Source organism: Sarcophilus harrisii, chromosome 2 (genome assembly GCF_902635505.1).
Source record: "Sarcophilus harrisii chromosome 2, mSarHar1.11, whole genome shotgun sequence".
Lineage (NCBI taxonomy): Eukaryota > Metazoa > Chordata > Mammalia > Dasyuromorphia > Dasyuridae > Sarcophilus > Sarcophilus harrisii.
The window spans coordinates 76,552,787-76,573,469 of record NC_045427.1 but is presented as its reverse complement, the minus strand read 5'-3'; positions in this window follow the sequence as shown (position 1 = coordinate 76,573,469).

Genomic DNA, 20,683 nt, shown 5'->3' with positions numbered 1-20,683 from the left:
CCATTGGCCATGCCCAAAAGTATGTGTCCTGTTTTCTAGGTGGTCAGTTATATTCTTCATTAGCAGTCTTCTGAAGTTATGATTAGTCATCGCATTGATTAATGTGCTGTTTCCATCATACCATACCAGTTCCCCACTGCCAGATTCAGTGAATGGAACTTGAGGATGAAAATTTAGTTGGGTACATGAAATTCAGGGAAGCCTGAGATTTAACAAGGTAAAAATGCAAAGTGCCTCAGGAATAGAAGGAATTTGATATTCAGGAATTTCAGCAGTGCCCATGGCTTAGGGTTCCCATTTATTCTAGAGCTCAGCTACCTTCTGAATTAAACATTTTTAATATAGATCTACTGTTTCTATGGGAAAATGGATCATAAGAAAACAATAGGCCAACAATTTGACTTAGAAGTAAACTCTTTGAATAAAGCCCTTCTGTAAATTGGAAGCTTTCAATAATAATAAGAAGAATTTGAACTATGGAAAAAGCACTGACTCTTGAATGAAAGGACCTGTGTTCAAATTTTGCCATGGGTTGATTACTCTTGGTGTGACTTTGGATACTTGGGTGTGATTTGGATTACTTAATCTCCCGGGGCCTGAGTTGAGTACCAAATATGGTTCTATGATTTTAGAATTTTCTTTTTGTTTGGTGTCAGAATTCAAGTGGAAGCCATGAATGGTTTTTAAAATTTGTGAAATATCAAGGAGCAACCCAATTGCCTTTCATTATATTATGGAGGCAGTTTCCTCAGTTGTGGAAAGAAATATTTTTATTTTCCAGTGCTGTGAAGACAGGTCTTCAGTTCAAACCCCAAATGGCTAATATTTTGGGCTGAAGGTCCCATAGAAAGCTTTTACCTAATTTCCTACCTGGCAGCATCATGGAACCACTTTTGGTAATGAGAATTTTTTTCTTTAGGTTTTTCCATCGGTATCTGGGCTTTGTTGATTCTTCTCCAAATGCATTAGTGGCATTCTTCCAAACCAAATCTCCTTTCATTACTTCCTTTCCTTTATTTTTAAACTCCTTTTGTCCTTTGGTATTAGTTCTAGACTCTCTTGGGGGGATTGTACTCCATCTTAGTTTAATTTCTTCCACAAATCTCTGCCGTAGGCTATTAACTCTGACATCCACATCGTCAATCAATTTATTACACTCCAGTTCAATTCTGCCTACTCTGATTATCCCATGAGTAATGTACAGACTTTTCTAGAAATAGTGAAAAACTGTTTCTGATTTCCAATTTTTACAATTTGAATAATCAAAGCAACATGCTTAATCTACAAGGCTCTGTGATGTCCCTCTCTTTTACTTTGTCATTATTAAGGCAGAAGGGAGATTAATTTGGTCAAGTTGCAGAATTTTGAGAAAATTCATTTTCTATAAGATCATCTTTCTTTTTCTGTATGCTAAATATACATATATATTTATGTTTGTACCCACACATATGGATATGTATGTATATATACAAAAAGAAACATACACACTCAAGGTATCCCAGAAGTCTTAAGTTATTGTTTTTTTAATGATAGTAATTTAAATTTATATAGAATGTCTTATTTCTCTTCAACCTACATCACTTAGATATGCAGAAGTCTTAAGTTTTAAGCTTCAAAAGCATGTATATTCTGGAAAGTCCCAAATGGCAATAAAACTATACATACCCTTCTATCCATCAATGCTAGGTCTATATCCCAAAGACATCCAAAAAAGGGGGAAAGGACCTATTATAGAAATATATAACAGCTTTTTTTGTGATAGCTAAGAATTAGAAATTGAAGGGTTGCCCATCAATTGGTTAATTGGTTAAAGAAGCTGTGGTATATGATGGTAATGGATTATTATTATGCTATAAGAGATGACAAGCAGGATAGTTTCAAAAAACCTGAAGAGATTTATATACAATGATGTATGGTGAAATGGATAGAATGAGAATGCTGTGCACAGTAACAACAATATTGTTTTTTCCTGGTTTCCTGTGCACACTGAATAAATACAGTGAATAATTCTATTTTCTTCCTTAAGAGAGGTATGGGGAGAAAATCATAGGTTGTGGCTTGGAAGCAATTTGAAGAAAGACCAACCTCAAATATGCCCAAATGATACCTCTTTGAGAGCCAGGAATGACTAGAATAACCCTAACAGTAATTAATTATAAGAGTACACTTGAGTTTTATAGTTTTCAAAGAGGTTCCCTCAAAACAACTGTGAAGAAGGCAATAAAAACATTACTAATCCAAGTTTATAGATGAGGATTAATAAGATAATGGTTTCTTGAGTATCAGCAAGTGAGCATCAGAGATGAGATTTGAAACATCTGGTTGCATCTTTTAGGCTTTTCTCATTATATTACACTGATAAGACTATTTATGGCATTACAAAATTTTGGCATTTTGGCATTGGCCAAAGACCTCAGAAGCCATTAATGTACAATTCATATCCCCAAAAAGTTAGTCTTTTTCTACAACATACCTGACAAGTGGTCAGTCATCCAAACTTGGCTTGAAGACCTCCATTGAGGAAAAAGCCAATACCTCCCCCATTCCACTGATTGTTAGGAAGCTTTGACTCTGAAACTCCCACCTTGTCTTGGGATCACCTCTTAGAATGACTGGAAGAGCCCTGTTTCATAAGCTAGTTTTTCCATAAAATATAAGAAAACCATTCGAAAGACTTTATTTGCCTGGGGCAATAGTGTTAAATTCAAATAGAAGCAGGGTCACTAATCCTTAGTAAGGATTTCTGTGAACTACATATGATTTAGTTTTTAAATGTAATATTTATTCATGTTTTATTGTGTTTTTATTTATTTTGTTAAATATTTCCCAATTACATTTTAATCTGGTTTGAAATGTTCTCTGGAATATTGTGGGGACATTTGAAGCTTCTGATCTAGGAGACTAAGGCATTAGCCAATGGTGTAATTTCTTAGTTCCCTAGGGCACAAGGGATCACATGAATAACTGTGCTGGAGTTTTCTGACTTGAAGGATGCCCTCCTGTCTTTCAACTTTCTGGGTGAACTATCTTGGCAAATGTGGAGATGATGGGAGCTCAACTAAGTTAATGTATGTTTCTATGCTATTGTCAATTAAGTTTCTATTGTTAAACTCATTAGATGATCCACAAGGGTCTCACTTCTTTCTAATATTGAGTCTGAAACACTGGATAGGCCAGGAGCGGCTGGCCCAGAACACACCCTTGTTCCTAGTTCTTTCCTTGAAGGTCAAAAAGAACAAATCCAATATAAACTCCATGTAATTATCATGTCTCCTGGGAGTCTTTCATCTTGGGAGCAAATACTCCTAGTTTCTTCCTCCATGGAAAGGAAAACCTCCATGAAACCTCCATGAAAGAAAATAATAACTCCAAGCCCTTTTTTTCCCCAAATCAGGATTTACAAAGTTAGGAAATGGATAGGAATACACTATTCATGAGGTCATGTGATGACCACATTAGCACCCTGGATATCTTAGAATCAGCCAGAGTCAGGATAAGCAAAAGTCCTTAGTCTTTATTCTTGGTCTTTGGAGGTAGGATTGAATTGGGTGGATGCAGAATCTCCACAAGCTCCTTCTTCCTTGTCTACTGCTAAAGTGACCCTGGCTAGTCTTACTCCACCCCCTAGTCCCTCCTACAATTCTCTGTATACACCAATTATCCAGCCAGCACAGGATAGTGGGAAGGGCCATTTTCCAAGTATATGCTTAGAGAGTATTATCCAATCTGTGATTAGCCTTAAGTGCTCAGTTGTCCAGACCTCAGTGGAATATTTTAGAAGTACCACCACAGGGAATGTTGAAAGCAAGTAAACAAGAAAAGGAGAGAGAAGGAATGAACTTTTTTGACATCACACTTTTGCTTAGCCATAGTGTTATTTTTCCCATTGGTAAGTCTCCTTGGGCTTTATTGGGAAGCAAAAGATCAGGAATTTCACTTACACTAATACTTCAATGCATTTCAGAGAAGAGCCAGAGACCAGTTAGGACGCAAGTTAAAATTGTAACATCTTTAAACAGAATCTTGTGATGTCTGGTCCTGAGACAAGTTTTCTAGAAGCCATTACTACTTCTTACTCTTCATCCAGGAAAATATAGTTCAATCCAACAAACATTTATTAAGATTCTACATGGTCCAAGCACTGTACAAGAAATTGGGGGTTGTGTTGTTGTGTTTTTTTTTTTTGAACCTGAGATTTTATTGATATAGGCAAAACAAAATGAACATATGTAAGTAGATACAACATAAAATAAATCCAAGCTAATTATGGGTGTGCAGTAGCTTTTGAGGTGGGAATCAGAAAAGCTTTCACTTAAGAGTTGTCACTTAAGCTGAGTTTTTGAAGGAAAATATGAATTCTAAGAAGCAGAGGTTAAAAGGGAATGTATTTCAGATATGAAGAACCTATGCAATTGATATTGATACTCAGGGAATACTGGAATGGGATGACACCAGAAATGACTTATGAAGAGTCATACCACATAACATATAAACATATAAACATATAAAAGGACATGAACTTAGTTCTTGACTGTGAGGTCAGATCTCTATCCACTTAAAGTTATTGATCACTTTTTTTTTTTTATCTTAGATAGTGAGTTCTTTCTAGGTTTTTGTGACATTGCTCTCTCCAGGTTCCCCTCTTATCTGTCTAACTATTTCTTTTCAGTTTCCTTAGCTGGATCTTTCTCTGAGGTCCCAAACATTAAAGATTCTACCCTAAGCATTTTTTTCTTCTATACTGTTTCACTTAGTGATCTCATCAGTTCCCATGAGTTCAGTTATCATCTCTATATGGATGATTCTCACATCTGTTCATCCAGCCCTAATCTCTCTCCTGAGGTCCAGTCAGTCTTATATCTCCAAATGTGTATCAGACATCTTACATTGAATATGCCATAGACACTAAATTAAATCTGTCCAAAACTGAATTCTACATATTTCCCTAAAATCTCCCTTCTTTCTAATTTTCCTATTACTATTGAGAGCATCATCATTATCATCTTCCTAGTCACACAGACTTGTAACCGAGTTATCACCCTCAATTCCTCACCCTTACTTCAACCCACATCCAATCTGTTGCTAGACATTATATTATCTCCCGTATATTGTCTTTCTCCTCTGACAATGTCACCATTCTCATGTCACTACATCAGATTTAGACTTAAAATAGTCTTCTGGTTGGCCTCCCTTAAATTTAATCTCTCCCTACTTAAGTCTATTCTCCTCTTAGCTATTAAAGTGAGCTTTCTAAAGTGCAAATGTGACCATATCATCCCACTACTCAATACAATTTGGTGACTCACTCAATATAATTTACTGTTACTTTTGAGATCAAGTATAAAATCTTTTTTTTGGCACTTAAAACAATTCTTTTTCTTTCTCTTCCTTCTTCTCTCCTTCCCCTTCTCTTCTTTTTCTATTTCTTCCTTCTTTTACAATAGCTTTCTCACATTTATTGCCTGTATATATTTAAAAAATTTAATCCTTTTAAAGCAATAGGGCAACAGACTTAATATATCTGTAAAAAGAATATTTCTTTAAAAAGTTTAAATTGGCATACAAAATACTGTGATTATAGATACATGAAATTTTTGCATAATAATGTATAACTTTGTATAAAACATACATAAATCTCAATGTAAAACATAGAAGAGTTCATTTCAACCCATGATAGACATAATAAATACAGAATGTACTTTGTTAAAAGTCTACATTGTATATCCAATATAGGCAAAACTTCTAATGCCAGTTATACTTGAGACAAAATTAAACATTTACAATAATCAGTATCCTAAAACTGCTACTTTTTATGTTTATAAAATAATATGCTCATTCTAGTACTTAGGTTTCCATCTTAAATATCTATACATTCCTTTATTTACATCCTCAGAAGTATGGCCAGAATTTTCATATCTTTTTAATTAGATAATATTTCAGTTCTTTGGGAACAGTGAGAATTGGAAGATATAAACAGACAATTCAGATAACTTTTTCAAAAACTATTAAATATGATTGAGTTTATTATACTTTGTACTTTAGACATGAACTTTTATGAATATACTAAATTAACCAAGAACATTTTACTTAACACACTTAAGGGAATTCATATATATGTGCTTTATAATCTTAAATGGAATTCCCCTCAAATTATCCTGCAATTCAATGACAGTGAGCTTCTTGCTTCTTCTTGAAAAGGAGATTCCATTGGATTACTCCATTACCTGACTCCTATGCCCTATCTCAGACTATTGTCCTCCAGTCCCAGAATGCTCTCCTTTGGTCTCAACTTCCTTGATTTCTTTTAAGACTCTACTTAAATTCCACCTCCTGCAAGAAGCCTTTCTCATCCCCTTACCATTGTGACTCTGTGATTACTCCCCTCATTTACACAGTATCTTCTACATGCATAGCTGATTGTATATTGTTTCCTCATGAAAATGTGTACTCATCGAGTACATGCTTTTGTTTCTTTTTTATCCCTACCCTTAAATAAAATGACTGACATAAGTTAACATTGATACTTGTTGACTGATGGTTGACCAACTGCTTCCCTTCTAGGTCATGGGGGTGCAAAGATAAATTTAGACCAGTCCCTGCTGTTAGAGAGGTTACAATCTACCAGGCAAAACAAAATGAACATATGTAAGTAGATACAACATAAAATAAATGCAAGCTAATTATGGGTGTGCATTGCTTTTGAGGTGGGAATCAGAAAAGCTTTCACTTAAGAGTTGTCACTTAAGCTGAGTTTTGAAGGAAAATAAGAATTCTAAGAAGCAGAGATTAAAAGGGAATGTGTTTCAGATATGAAGAACCTATGCAAAGGAAGGGAGAAAGGGTATGGGATTTCATACATGAGAAACAATAAGTAGGTTGATTGGTACTTGATAGCATTTAAAACCTAAAAAGATAGAATGGAGCTGCCTTGTTAAGGGCTGTAAATGTCAAACAAGAGAGGTTTTTATAATTGTTACTTTTTTTTTTTTTTTTTTTTTTTACCCCAGAAGCATGGGAATTAATTTAGCACAAGTGCTGGAGCTTTAGTAAAAATCACTTTGGTAGTTGGGTGCAGAATGGATTGGGAGGAAGGCAAAATTTGAGAGTGGAATATGAATTATTTGGCCATAAGATCATGGCTGTATAGGTAAATAGAAGAGAACAGGAGTTATTAAAAGGTGCATCAACAAAATTTCCTTGAAAATTCTATGGTAGGGAGAGGAAGAGTGTGGTGTTGAGGAGAGTGAAAAATGGATAACTCCAAGACTGGGGATCTAGAGAAAAAGAAAAGATGGTGATATATTTAATATAAAGAAGGCAATTAGGGAGAAGGTGATCAATAAGAAGTGTCAAATGCCATAGGAAGGTCAAGAAGAGTAAAAATTATAAAAACACCATTGATTTACCAATTCAGGAATCATTGGCAACTTCCTTTAAGTTCCAACTAAAATGTCATCAGTTCAGCAAGATAGTGCAAAAGCAGGGACTGGAGTCTAGAAGACATGAGTTCAAATTAGGCCTCAGACACTTACTAGCTCTACTAGGACTCTGGGAAAATCACTTAAATTTGTTTGCCTCAGTTTCCTTATCTGTAACATGAACTGAAGAAGGAAATGGCAAATCACTCCAGTATCTTTGAGAAGAAAATGTCAAAAGGGATAACCAAAAGGTAGACATGACTAAAAATGACTGAACAACAACAAAAACATCATATTTACTGGAACTCAACCCAACCCCTTTTAATCCTAGTGTTAATTATTTCCTATTTCTTCTATATATAGTTTGCTTCATTTGCATATATATGTATATAATATATGCAGAGAGAGTGCGCATTTGCTTATTGTCTCCCACATTAAATGATAAATTCTTTGAGGGCTGGAATTATCTTTTACCTCTCTTTGTGTCTCCAGATTTTAGCACAGTGCCTGGCATATAGTAGACATCTAAATGTCTACTGACTGAGTGCAGGTTTCAGTTAGTTGATGAGGTTCAGAGCCAAAGGAGTTAGGAAATGAATGAGAGAAGTAGAATGGCAGAGGGTGCAAAAGAAAGCAAGTTCTTTGCTATTTCATCAAGGGTCTCATCAGGTTTGTTTTATGGAGATTATCTCCCAATTTAGATTTGAATTAACCTAGAAGCATAAGGCAGCTCCCTTAGTGCCAAAACAACACAGATGTGTTTTACTCATTTGACAACTTCACTCATATGTGTTCTCCCTCCATTTGTCTAGTAAATTATAATAGGGATAATATGAAGTTAGAACAAACTCATATTGCCCTGTGTAAACTAGAAGCTATTCTCATTTTTCCTGACTATATTTTGCTGATTTGTTCACTTTAATGGCATCTAAGAACTACTTTTTCATTCTTTATTTGGTTTTTCATAGTTGCTTACTCATTAATTTCTTCTTTTCCAGAAACAGCTGAGGTCATCAGCCATATAAAGACAGATTTTGCCTTATAAGGAGGCAGAATAGGAGATCATCTACATTCTGTGATTCAGAAGGCTCCTGGAAGACCACCTCTTACCTGAATTTTCTCCTCTGTTATCTCTAAGGGGATCTAAAAGTCTAACTTAAAAGACATGAGTTGAGACCTATATGTCTCATGTCACATGTATATTAACCAAAGCACAAGCACCATCTGGTGATAAAAAATGATAGCTACAAGCTAGTACCTAACCAAGGTTGTTTGGTGACTGAAATGATTCTTTTCTTGACATTGCAAACCTTTATTGATTAATTAATGTAATACAAACAATTTTATAACTGTAATGAGTAGGTTTAGCTTTTGGAAAATTTGGGAGGATTAGAGTGGAATGGAAAAGAGTTTCCAGTTCTTCTACTTCTCTTTCTACCATTGGAATTTCATCCCCCAGGAGAAAGTGACCTACTCCTTTCTCCTCCCACTGGATGCCCAATGGGCATGACTCAGTCTCTGAGAGCATGCACAGATTGACTCCACTCTACCCCTCACCTTAGAGGATAGTTTTACTGAGATCCTTGTGCTCTAAATCACTTGAATGTTGTTTACCAACGACTTCATTAGCTTCAAGGTGCAGGAATCTAAGATAAGTAGTTCATCTTTGTTATTTAGGATCTTGTGAGAATTATTCATAACTAGCTAGATGGCACACTGGCTATAATGCTAGACCTAGAGTTAGAAAGATTTCAGTTAGAAGTTGGCTTCAGATACTTATTAACTTTTTGTTCCTGGACAAGTCACTTAACATCTTCTTGTCTCAGTTTCTTCATCTGTAAAATGATGATAGTCACTGATGTTCTTCATGTACTTCTTCCCTTCCATGAAAAACTACAAACATAAGTTATAGTTTACTTCTAACCAGTCATTGTTTTTAAGCTTAGAAAATCAGGAAGTAGTCTTTAAAAATAGAGAAAATTATGCAGAATATGCATCAAAGAAAGGAGAAAAATATTTGCTTTCCCATGTGACAATATAACCAAAGTTAATTTACAGTTTTAATGGTATGCCAATCAAATTACCAAAGGGATAACTAAAAAAACCCTGAAGTACAGAGCTCAATAAACTAATTAATTGCAAAAAATATCATTTAGAAAATAAGAGACCTAGAATATTAAAGGAAAGATGAAAATAACTAGGGACAAAAAGGGGAATAGCATTTCCAAACTTCAAACTATATTATAAGGCAGCAATCATCAAGTACATCTGGTACTTGTTAAAAAATAGAGAGGTAGACAAGAGAGAATCAGAAACAATGAAAGCAAATAATCCAATGTTCTAGACATCAGAAAATATAAATTACTTTGGAAAGAATGTCATATTTAATAAAAAGAATGCTGGGAAAAAAGGAAAAAATCTGGCAGAAATTAGATTCAGAGCAATCCCTTATAGCCTACTTCATAATATATTCACAATGGATATGTGATTTCAATATTGAAAATTATAATAGAAAACAATTAGAAAAGAATTATGTCAAATGCTTTTCAAGGATGAAGGTAGGAAATATATTCTTTTTTTATTATAGCTTTTTATTTACAAGATATATGCATAGGTAATTTTTCAGCATTGACAGTTGCAAATCCTTTTGTTCCAACTTTTTCCCTCTTTCCCTCCACCCCTTCCCCCAGATGGCAGGTTTACCACTACATGTAAATATATTAAAGTATAAATTAAATACAACATATGTATATATGTCCAAATAGTTATTTTGCTGTACAAAAAGAATCAGACTTTGAAATAGTGTACAGTTAGCCTGTGAAGGAAATAAAAATGCAAGTAGACAAAAATAGAGGGATTGGGAATTCTACGTAGTGGTTCATAGTCATCTCACAGAGTTCTTTCACTGGGCGTAGCTGGTTCAGTTCATTACTGCTCCATTGGAACTGATTTGGTTCATCTCATTGTTGAAGAGGGCCACGTGCATCAGAATTGATCATCATATAGTATTGTTGTTGAAATATATAATGATCTGGTCCTGCTCATTTCACTTAGCATCAGTTCATGTAAGTTTCTCCAGGCCTTTCTGAAATCATCCTGCTGGTCATTTCTTACAGAACAATAATATTCCATAACATTCATATACCACAATTTATTTAGCCATTATCCAGTTGATGGGCATCCATTCAATTTCCAGTTTCTGGCCACTACAAAGAAGGCTGCCACAAACATTCTTGCCCATACAGGTCCCTTTCCCTTCTTTAAAATCTCTTTGGGATATATCAGTAGTAACACTGCTGGGTCAAAGGGTATGGACAGTTTGATAGCTTTTTGAGCATAGTTCCAAATTGCTCTCCAGAATGGCTGGATGTATTCAAAATCCCACCAACAATGTATCAGTGTCCCTGTTTTAGGAAATATATTCATAAGGAAATAAGGGATGGGGGCAGGCAGGTGGTATAGTGAATAGAGAACCAGCCCTGAAGTCAGGAGGACTGAGTTCAAATTTGACCTCAGCCACTTGACACTTCCTGGCTGTTTGACCCTGGAGAAGTCACTTAACCCCAATTGCCTCAGGGAAAAAAAAAAGGAAATAAGGGATGAAAACAGTCATAAAATATAAAATAGATGACATTCAATATATGAAACTGAAAAGCTTCTGCACAGACAAAGCTTCTGCACACACACATATATAAAAGCAATTAGCAGATATATAAATATAAATTAACATATATGTGAACATAAGTGTGTATATTTTAAAAATTCTCTAATGCATAATTGGTTAAAGAATATAAATAGTTTTTCAAAAAAATGCTAACTTTGAAACATTGATCCAAATTATTAATAATAAAAATAATAATTTAATAAGAGAAATATAAATTAAAACAACCCTGAGATTTTACCTCACAGTATAAATTGGTAAAGATGACAACAGATGGACACGATAAGTGATGGAGTGGTTGTGGGAATATACATATATAAAGTATTTATATAAATATTCTAAATTTAGAATTTAGAACTATTTAGAATTATATAATTAAAGTGACTAAAATGGCTAGTCCTTTTGGCCCAGAGTGTCTAATAACAGGTCTAAAGCCTGTTCATTAATAAGAAGAAAGTTCCCATATATATAAAAAATTATGGCAGAACTATTTATGATAGAAAAGAATTGAAAACAAAACAGATGTCCATCAATTGGGGAATAGCTAAATAAATTCTTGAGTATAATGGAATATTTCTGTGTGGTAAGAAATAATGTATGTGATGAATACAGAGAAGCAAGCACAGCAAAGTAAACAGAGCCAGGAAAACAATACACCTAAAGACTTCAAATATAAATAACTGTAAATAATGAAAGCAAAAAGAATAATTATAAAAATATAAAATGAGCATAACAAAATTATGGAGAAGCAAGCTTTAAAAGAAAAACAGAAACATGAGAAATTACTTTCGCCTCATCCCTGTGAAGATTTGGGAAGCCCATAACTATTGTACATTGAACATATTTTCAGATTTTTAAAATATTTTGAATCAATTATATTGATTTCTCTTTCTCCTCCTCCTCCTCTTCCTTTTCTTTTTTGGTCTTTAAAATACTGTTTGCTTAAAAAATACTTTTGCATCCTTTTATTGACTAAGGAGCAATCATCCCTAGCAATTCCAGGTCATTCAAGCTATCTCCAATAAAGTTCTTTATCCTAGAAAGCAGAAATCTGACTATATTCTGTGACCTTGCATCACAACATACCCACAGCTCTTTCCAGCTGCCATGAAATGGATACTGCAATGTTTGCTGCTCCTGCAAAACTGACTTTCTGCCTTAAAACAATGTCATAGCCACCTCTGCAAGAGGAAATCAAATCTCAGGCCTAGCCACTTTGGCACATTGTCCTTGCCTTAAAGTTTTGGACTCAATCTCATGATCACAGTTCTGTCCGAAAGAACTTCTACTCTCATCATGTATTTTTCATGTATCAGAATTGCTAAATAAAAGTTTGTTGAACTGAATAGTTAAATAGCCATTGTGTACATGGCAACGTACTAAGTGATGAGAAGGATACAGGATTTAAATAAGTTAGATCCTGCCCTCCTTTAAATCTAGTAATGGAATTTACAAACTAAAAAATAAATGCTCTGTAAAAAAAATCATTAATATTATACCCTTTGATCAGATTTTAAGGACTTTTAAAGAAGCTGGTGAATAGTGCTCGATTTGGTGTTATATAAAACTTGCATTTGAATTCTGTTTCAGACACTAAGTAGTCATATGATTTTGGGCTACTTATTTAACTTTGTCCTTTTCTATGCTTCTGCTGTAAATTACCAATGCTGCTTGTAGAGGTTGGGAGGTGAATGGAGAAAATTTACTTCCCTGCCTGCTGTCATTTGGAAGAAGATAAGGGGAAAAGGTGAATAAGCTCTCAAGAGCTGAGAGTCCAACTTGAAAATCACCTTTGTGAGTTAGAATACTTATATTTCAGGATCACAGTGCTTGGGAAATTCAAAGTTCCCTCCTTTATATAGGAAGTTCATTCTTAGGAACCTATCCCTCAAGCTTCTTCTCAGGATATATGCTTCTGCTGCAAATCACCAATGCTGCTCCTGGTGATGAGTGGATGAAGGAAATCCCTTCCCTTCATGCTGCACTTTGGAAGATGGAAACAGCAAAGTGAAATGGTGAGTAAGCTTTCAAGGGTTGAGTCCAATTTGCAAATAGTTCAATAGATTATATCTGTGAAATGCTAACCAAACCGGATTAATAATGAAAAGGAAGAAATGGTGCTTTGTCTACAAAGGCCCCCTGAAAGACTACTCATTTACCAAATAGTAATCTTTATTGTTTGAAAGATTTGAGTAATCTTTCTTTAATTTACTATTGTCATTTTTTTTAATGAATTGATTAAATCCCTAGGTTATTTTGATTTTACAGCATGCCATCCTATACATTTAAAAAATATTTGCTGAGCCCTTACCTCATTCAAAACACTGAATCAGACACAATGTGTGTGCCCTTATACAGTTTACTAACCAATAAAAGAGTACCGTCATAGCCACAGATAATTGTCACACAGGAGGTACAAAGCATAATAGGAACTCAGAGGAGAGAGAGATTGCTTTCAGCTGGAGGAAACAAGGATAGTTTATGAACATTGGCCTATTAATGAAACCATTCAGATTGCCCAAGAACAACAGCTTTGGGAAAGGGAGAGCTCCATAACCTCAAAAATATTCTGTTGTGCAATCAAGAATTGAAACCATTCTCATTTCAGCCTAAACACTCTAGGAGCATTCATCTCACTGACCCCCACATGGAATACCACCCCACCAATTTGTATAGCAACTTAATAGACCCTAAAAGAACACAGTATAATTCCAGAAAGCATTGTGTTTAAGCCAGTAGCTCAGAGGTTTATCTGCACAGAATGTTTATCTTTAATAATTTGGTTTCACTGTTGAAATTGGATAAGTGGATGCTGTTTTGCCAAAAATTTCATGAAGAAGAAACTGTTCTTGTCCACAAAAGGTTATGCTGAGAGATCTCATTTCTTTAGGACAATATATAATTTGTACGTTCTTTCCCCTGAAATATAAGACTTTATAAAGAGATGTAGAACTAGGCATTTAAATTGGTTTTAAGCCCTAGATGGCTACTTGGGAGTTCAAAATCAATGTCTTACCTGGAAAGGCTTCAAGATTCTTGTCTCAGTCACAACAGGATCTCAGCTGTGTCCCCATATTATAGATTTTCCAGCTTTCCTAATAGAGCGAGAGCAAAGCTACCTATAAGTTTTATTGTGAGCTTCAACCTTTTTGATTTTGTTGTTTTGTCAACTAGTCACATGTGACTGTTCGGTATCCCATTTGGGGCTTTTTTAAGGCTTTAAAGAAATGAAAAATAACTCTTTCTCATAAAAAAGGATCTTGAGCATCTCTGCTATGAATTCTCTAAGTTGACATTAAATTCTCTCTATTCTGATTGCACCCTTTGTCTAGCTTGTCAGTCAATCAGCAATCAGTTTGCAAATATTTTACGAAGGAATTGCTGACACTGTGTGCTAGGCACTATGCTGAAATTGGTCTTCCCGTCTGGAGCATCTTTATACATCAATCTATCCTCCATTCAATGGACAAATTATTTTTTTAAAGCACTGACCTGACTATGTTACTCCTCCTAATCAATAAACTCCAGTGGCTCCTATGACTTCCAGTGTCAAATATAAAATTCTTTTTGACCTTCAAAATCCTTCAGCCCTTCCTTACTTTTTCATTCTTCTTACATTTTATTCTCCTTCATATGCTCTACAATCCTAGTGATATTGACTTTCTTGATGTTTCTTGCACAGAACATTAATTTCTTGACTGTGGGCATTTTCCTGATTATTCCCCCATCCCTAGAATCCTCTCCCTGCTCACCTGCAACTTCTGGCTTCCCTCACATTCTATAAGAAATTGTTCTCAATCCCTCTTTCATCATAAAGTCTTACCTTCCAATTGATACCCAATTTATCCTTTGTGTAGCTTGTTTGTATATAGTCCACAAGTTATTTCCCTAAGATTATAAGCTCCTTGAAAGCAGGGAGTTATTTTGAACCTCCAGAGTTTGGCACAGTGTCTCACAAATAGTTGATATTGATATTTAATAGAATATATTAAATAATAGACATTTATATTTCATAAATGCTTATTAAATGACAGCTGAACACTAAGGACACAATGAAATGTAAAAACATGGTCCTTTCACAGAGCTTATCTTTTAATGAGAGCCACTATTTAAATAGCTATGCATATACAAGATATAAAGAGATAGATAGATAGATGGATAGAGAGATAGAGGGTTATGTGTATGTGTGTGTGTGTGTGTGTGTGTATGTGTTAGTCTCAGAGGGAAATATCCAGGGTATTAGGGGGGAGGTTAAGGGAAGAGAGGAAGGAGGTGTATGCTCACAAAAGGCAAGGTTCGAGAGTTTTGAAGGAAGCTAGGGAAGCTGGGGATGTCAGCAATGTCAAATCTGTTCTTTAGGAAAATCATTGTGGCAGCTAGGTAGAATATGGATTGAAGTAGGGAAAGACTTGGGACAGGAAAAATAATCCCAGAAAGTTACTGAAATAGACCAGGCAAGAGATGATAAGGTCCTGCATCAGGAGGAGAGCTGTGTGAATGGAGAGAAGGGGTAGAATATAGGAGATACTCTGAGATGTCATAGAAATCTCAGGAGTTAACAAGGACATATGGGTAAATGAAGAGTCATAGATGACACTGTAATTGTGTTCCTGGGTGCTTGGGTATATGGGTGGGTAGTTATAATCTCAGTAATAATAAGAAAATTAGTGAAAAAAATTTGGGGGGAGATAATGATGTCTCTTGCTTTAAAAAAAGGTGGGAAGGGATAGGGGATTAGAATTATCTCCTCAGTGACTTCTTACAAGACATTATCCTGCCTTTGAGGCCCAATCAGCCACACTCAAGTGCTTTTCTTTTTACTTGCTAGCCCAGTTTAGCTCTCTATTGATCTTAGCACCATATAGTTACATTTATGGAAGCATAAACCTAAATGTTGTAAGGGTGTAGTGTTTGTTATGATGCTCAGCTACTGCTCAGTGGAGATGTCCATTTTTTTTAGCAACTTAATGACATTTAGTGGGAAAGGGGAAATCTTATGAATACAATCTATTGTAATACATAGAATAGTTGACATTTACATAGCACTTTAAATTTTGCTTGAAATATTGTAAAATTTTTTATATAATCTATGTACAAAATTATATGTGTATATATGTGCGTATCTATATATTTCTATCATTCTATATCGATTAAGCATCTATTTATCCTCTTGTCATCTATCCATTCAACCATCCATTTATTTATCTATCTACACACTCACACACACACACACACACACACACACACACACACACATATACACATAGATAAGTAGCGTAGCAGATAGAAAGCTACACCTGAAATCAGGAAAACATGAGTTCAAATCCATATTCAGAAGACACTTAAAAAGTTTGTGACCCTCGACAAGTGATTTATTTATTCTTTCTCTGTCATAATTCCCTCATCTATAAAATGGAGATGATAATAATAGCAACTACCTCCTACAGTGATTCTGAGGATAAGATGAGCTAATGTTCGTAAAGCCCTTATAAATTTTAAAATGTTATATAAATGCAATCCAATCTATCATTCAATAAATATTTATCAAGATCCTACTGTAGCTTAGGCACTGTAATCAATGTACAAAAAGAGGCAAAAGAAAACCTTTAAATTAAAGCAGGTAATGCTCAAACAAAATTATCACTCTTTGCAGATGATATGAGAATTCTAGGGAATCAACTAAAAATTACTAGAAATAATTAATAACTTTAGCAAAGTTGTAGGAAACAAAATAAATCCACATAAATCATCAGCTTTTCTATATGTTACCAACAAAGCCCAGCAGTAAGAAATACAAAGAGAAATTCCATTTAAAATAATTGTAGATAATATAAAATATTTGGGAGTTTACCTGCCAAGGCAAAGTCAGGAACTATATGAACACAATTATAAAACACTTTTCGCACAAATAAAGTCAGATCTAATCAATTAGAAAAATATCAAGAAATTCTGAGTAGGCTGACAATTGTCCCTAAATTAATCTACTTAATCAGTGTCATACTAATCAAACTCCCAAGAAATTATTTTACAGAGCTAGAAAAAATAATAATAAAGTTCTTCTGGAAGAACAAAAGGTCAAGAATTTCAAGGGAATAAATGAAAAAAAAATTGAAATGAATGTGGCCTAGTTGTACTAGATCTAAAACTATATTATAAAGCAGTGGTCATCAAAACCGTCTGATACTGGCTAAGAAATAGAGTAGTCAATCAATGGAATAGGTTAGGTTCATAAAACAAAACAGTCAATGACTATAGTAATCTAGGGTTTGATAAACCCAAAGACCCCAGCTTCTGGGATAATAACTCACTATTTGACAAAAATTGCTGAGAAAATTAGAAATTAGTATGACAGAAACTAGGCATTGACCTACAACTAACATCCTATAACAAGATAAGATCAAAACTGGTTCTTGATTTAGACATAGAGTGATACTATAAGAAAATTAGAAGAACAAAGGATAGTTTACCTCTCAAATCTGTGGAGAAGGAAGAAATTTGTGGCCAAAAAAGAACTAGAGAACATGCAAAATAGGTTGTTTTGATTATATCAAGTTAAAAAGTTTTTGTACAAACAAAACTAATGCAGACAAGATTAGAAGGGAAACGATAAAGTGGGGAGAAAATTTATATTCAAAGATTTTAATAAAGGCCTCATTTCTAGAATATGTAGAGAATTGATTCAGATTTATAAGAATACAAGCCAGTCTCCAAATAGTCAAAGGATATGAATTGATAATTTTCTGATGAAGAAATTCAAACTATTTCTAGTTATATGAAAAATGCTCTAAATCAGTACTGATCAGAGAAATGCAAATTAAGACAACTCAGAGGTACCACTACATATCTCTCAGATTAGCCAAGATGACAGGAACAAATAATGATGAATATTGGAGGGGATGTGGGAAAACTGGGACACTAATACATTGTTGGTAGAGTTGTTAACTGATCCAACCATTCTGAAGAGCAATTTGGAACTCTGCCCAAAGGACTATCAAACTGTGCATAACTTTTGATGCAGCAGTGTCTCTATTAGGCCTGTAAACCAAAAAAAATCATAAAAAAGGAAAAAGACTCACAGATGCAAAAATGTTTGGAACAGAGTTTTTTGTAGTGTCAAGGAACTAGAAATTGAGTGGATCTCCATCAGGGGGAGAATGTTATGGAATATTATTTTTCCTAAGAAATGGTCAGCAGGATGATTTCAGAGAGACCTGGAGAGATTTACACGAATTGATGCTAAGTAAAGTGAGTAGAACTAGGAAAATATTGTATATAGAACATGAAAATTATACAATAATCAATTCTGACAGATGTGGCTTTTTTCAAAGATGATTCAGGCCAGTTCCAATGGACTTGTAATGAAGAGAGTCATTTGCAGTAATGAAGAGAGTCATTTGCATGAAGAGAGAGGACTGTGGGGACTGAGTGTGGATCACAAACTTTTCACCTTTTTTGTTGTTTGCTTGCATTTTGTATTCTTTCTCATTTTTTCCCCTTTTTGATCTGATTTTTCTTGTGCAGCATAATTGTGGAAATATATAGAAGAATTGCACATTTAATATATATTGGATTATTTGCCAGCTAGGGGAGGGTATGGGGGGAAGGAAGGGAAAAAATTTGGAATACAAGGTTTTCCAAGGGTGAATGTTAAAAATTATTGAAAATAAAAAGCTTTAATAAAAAAAAACAGGAACACCAGTTCAAAAAAAATCCATATAAATCATCAACATTTCTATATATTACCAACAAAGTCCAACAACAAGAAATATAAAGAGAAATTCAATTTAAAATAACTATAGATAATATAAAAAAATTGGGAGTCTACTTGACTAGACAAAGTCAAAAACTATATGAATACAATTAGAAAACACTGCCCACACAAATAAAATTAAATCTAAACAATTGGAAGAATATCAAGTGCTCATGATTAGCCTGAGCTAATATAATGAAAAATGTAATGAGAAATAATCAATCAATTCACTTATATGATGACATGCCAATCAAACTGCCAAGAAATTATTTTACAATGCTAGGAAAAAATAATAACAAAGTTCATCTGGATGAATAAAAGGTCAAGAATTTCAAAGGAATTAATGAAAAAAATACAAATGAATAGAGCTTACCTATATCAGATCTAAAACTCTATTATAAAGCAGTGGTCATCAAAACCATTTGGTACTAGAAAGTCCCTAGTTATTATTATTATTATTATTATTATTAATTTCATTTGAGCCTTATAACAAATCTATGAAACAGGTATTACTTTCTTCTTTTTTTAGATGAGGAAATTAAAACTGAAATAAAATAAGTGATTTGTTTAGGTTCTTTCTGAGGGAAGATTCAAAACCAGGTTTCCTTGTCTCCAAAATTGTCTGTCATCCGCCATACAGCTCTAATGATCTAATTGGCTCCAAATGGTCTATGATCATCTAGAAAACCTCTACACCAACAGAATTTTCATAGGTACAAGCAAGAAAAAAATCTGAGCTCTTTAGGGATCATAGGTAGGAATTTAATCATTTGTTTTCTGGAGATAACCATTTCTTCATGACTATTAAAATCTGTGGAAAATAATTGAATTCAGAAAACATTTATTTAGTCTCTAAAAATATTAAGCACTGTCTGTGGCTACTGGGTGCTAGAGAAGATTCAAAGACAGTTCCTGCCCTTATGAAATTTACATTCTTGATGGGGATGTCATATACACAAATAACTCTAGCATGTTTCAACCAGTGGAATCAAGCTGATTTAATTGAAAAACCTGATCCCTGACAGATGATAATGAAAGCAAGGGAATGGGTCAATGGCACTAATTTAAGGCAGCACTGAACATTCTTCTTAAAAAATTATGAGAAAACTTCAACTGAAACCATGATTGTATTTACAAGATTGTTTGATTTCAGTCACTCATTCAGCTGGAAAGTTCAATCGTTGTTTTAAGGCTCTTTGTTGCACATGGGTATATTTTGCTGCCAAATGTGGCTCTTCTATTATACAGCCTCTTCTTCTAGCTCTCTTCTCCTCTGTAATTTCACAGGCTGAGGCTTAATCTGGGGCACAATAAACTCAACAGTTAGAACCTAGTCTTTATTAATTCCCCACTACATGCGTTAGGCACAGGAGCTAAGGATTTCAAGAGTGCTCATCTACTCCAACCTTCCTTTTTTCCTATCTGTCTCATTTTCATAGAGATTACATGTATTGCCCAAGGTTATAGAAAGAGGGACTATGAGGCCAGGATTCAAATCTGGAACTCTGCCCCAGACCCACAAGCCTTTCTGCTATGCTACATTGCCTCCCTCATGGTCAATTCTGCTTTATTCAAAAAGAACTGTTTTTAACCTATAAATGGATCAATCATTCAAAAAAAGTCTCTACTTCCTTGAGTCTTTGTTTTTTTTCATCTCACATATTTAACCAGTTCACAAACTTTTGACATTTCAACCTCAATTACATCTCTTGCATCATTAGACCATTTCTCTCTCTCTCTCTCTCTCTCTCTCTCTCTCTCTCTCTCGCACATACCATTCAAGTTCAGATTCCTGAAATAACCGCCTTGTGGTCTTTGCCTTATTTTTCTCATCACTCCTATCCATCTTTGAGA